This window comes from Sciurus vulgaris (assembly GCF_902686455.1).
Source record: "Sciurus vulgaris genome assembly, chromosome: 7".
NCBI lineage: Eukaryota > Metazoa > Chordata > Mammalia > Rodentia > Sciuridae > Sciurus > Sciurus vulgaris.
Window position 1 is genome coordinate 118,859,070 of NC_136467.1, and position 3,125 is coordinate 118,862,194.

Here is a 3,125-nt window from a genome sequence, read left to right on the forward strand (position 1 = left end):
GTTCTGTAGTTTTCATTGCAAAGGTCTTTCACCTCTTTTATTAGATTGACTCTATTTTTGAGGCTATTGTAAATGGGGAAGTTTTCCTGATTTCTCCTGCAGTGGATTCATCACTTATGTATAAAAGTGCATTTGATTTATGGGTATTGATTTTATATCCTGCTACTTTGCTGAATTCATGTATGAGTTCTAGAAGTTTTCTGATGGAATTTTTTGGATCTTCTAAATATAGAATCATGTCATTGGCAAATAGTGATAGTTTAAGTTCTTCTTTTCCTGTTTGTAGCCCTTTAATTTCTTTCATCTGTCTGATTGTTCTGGCTAGAGTTTCAAGGACAATGTTGAATAAAACTGGTGAAAGAGGGCATCCCTGTCTTGTTCCAGTTTTTAAACAGAATACTTTCAATTTTTTCCATTTTATAATGATGTTGGCCATGGGCTTAGCATAGATAGCCTTTACAATGTTGAAGTATGTTCCTACTATCCCTAGTTTTTCTAGTGTTTTGAACATGAAGAGGTGCTGTATTTTGTCAACTACTATTTCTGTGTTTATTGAGATAATCATATAATTCTTTTCTTTACGTCTATTGATGTGATGTACTATATTTATTGATTTCTGTCTGTTGAAACAATCTTGCATTCCAGGGATGAACCCCACTTGATTGTGGTGCACAATCCTTTTAATGTGTTTTTATATGCTATTTTCCAGAATTTCATTGAGAATTTTTGCATCTATGTTCATCAGTGGTATTGGTCTGAAGTTTTCTTTCCTTAATGTGTCTTTGTTTGGTTTTGGTATAAGAGTGATGCTAGCCTCATAGAATGAATTTGGAAGAGCTCCCTCCTTTTCTATTTCATGGAATAATTTGAGGAGTATTGGTGTTAATTCTTCTTTGAAGGTCTTGTAGAGCTTGGTTGAGAATATGTCTGGTCCTGGGCTTTTCTTGGTTGGTAAGCTTTTGATGGCATCTTCTATTTCATTGCTAGTAATCAATCTGCTTAAATTGTGTATGTCCTCCTGCATCAGTTTGGGTAGATGATATGTCTCTAGAAATTTGTTGATGTCTTCAAGTTTTTTCTATTTAATTTAAGGATAAATTTTCAAAATAGTTTCTTATTATGTTCTGTATTTCAGTAGTACCCATCTTGATATTTCCTTTTTCATCACAAATTTTAGTAATTTGAGTTTTCTCTCTCTTTCTCTTTGTTAGTGTGGTTAAGGGTTTATCAATTTTATTTATTTTTTCAAAGAACCAACTTTTTGTTTTGTCAATTTTTTGAATTGTTTCTTTTGTTTCAATTTCATTGATTTCAGTTCTGATTTTTAAAATGATTTCCTGTCTTCTGCTCCTTTTGATTTTGATTTGTTCTTTTTGTAGGGCTTTGAAATGTAATGTTAGGTCATGTATTTGTTGACTTTTTATTCTTTTAATGTATGAGTTCAGTGAAATGAACTTTCCTCTTAGTACTACCTTCATGGTGTCCCAGAGGTTTTGAAATATTGTATCTGTGTTCTCATTTATCTCTAAGTATTTTTTTTTATTTCCTCCTGGATTTCTTCTTTTATCCATTCATCATTCAATAGCATGCTACTTAACCTCCAGGTGTTGAAGTAGTTTTTATTTTTTATTTTATCATTGATCTTATTTCATTCCATTATGATCTGAAAGAATGCAGGGTAGTATTTCTAAAATTTTTTTTTATTTGCTGAGAGTTGCTTTGTGGCATAACGTATGGTCTATTTTAGAGAAGGATCCATGTGCTGCTCAGAAGAAAGTGTATTTGCTCAATGATGGATGAAATACTCTATAAATGTCCATTAAGTCTAAATCATTGATTGTATTTTTTAGTTCTATAGCTTCTTTATTTAGTTTTCATTTGGAAGATCTATCCAGTGGTGAGAGAAGTGTTTGTTAAAGCCACCCAGTATTATTGTGTTGTGGTCTATTTAATTCTTGAACTTAAGAAGGGTTTGTTTGATGTATGTAGATGCTACCTTGTTTGGGGCATATATATTTACATTTTTTATGTCTTATTGGTGTTTGATTTCATTAAGCAGTATGAAATGTCCTTCTTTATTCCTTCTGATTCAGTTTGGCTGAAGTCTACTTTGTCTGATATGAGGATGGAAATCCCTACTTGTTTATGTAGTCCATGTGCATGATGTGTTTATTCTCAACCTTTCACCTTCAGTTTGTGTATATCTTTTCCTAGGAGGTGAGTCTCTTGAAGACTGCATATTGTTGGGCCTTTTTAAAAAATCCAATCTGCCAGTCTATGTCTTTTGATTGATGAGTTTAGGTCATTAACATTCAGGATTATTATTGAGATATGATTTGTATTCCCAGTCATTTTTGTTTTTTAATTTAGTTTCTCCTTTGACCTTTCCTTTAGTGTAGTTCCTCCCTTTGCTGGTTTTCATTGTTTTCTTTTCTTCTTTTCCTTCTTTTCTCTCTCTCTTTTTTTTTTTTTTTTTTTTTTTTTTTCATTTTCTCCTCATGGAACATTTGCTGAGAATATTCTGTAGTGCAGGTTTTCTAGTTGTAAATTCTTTCAACTTTTCTTTATCATGAAAGGTTTTTATTTTACATTCAAATCTGAAACTTAATTTTCTGGATATAAAATTCTCAGTTGGATCCACTTTATTTCAGAGCTTAATATGTGTTATTCCAGGACCTCCCGGTGTTGAGGGTCTGGATTGAGAAATCAGCTGAGACCCAGATTGGTTTCCCTCTATATGTAATTTGATTTTTTTTTTCTCTTGCAGCCTTTAAAAGTGTATCCTTATTCTGTATGTTAGTCATTTTCATTATTATGTGCCTTGGTGTGAGTCTGTTGTAATTTTGTACATTTGGGAGTTCTGTAAGCCTCTTATAGTTGATTTTCCATTTCATTCTTTAGATTTGGGAAGTTTTCTGATATTATGTCATTGAAAAGATGGTGCATTCCTTTGGTTTGCATCTCCATGTCTTTGTCTATTCCAGTAAATCTTAAAAGTTTGGTCTTTTCATGTTATCCCATATTTCTTGGAATTTCTGTTCATGGTTTCTTACCATCTTATCTGTGTGGTCAACTTTATTTTCAAGAGTATATATTTTGTCTTCATTGTCTGAGATTCTGTCTTC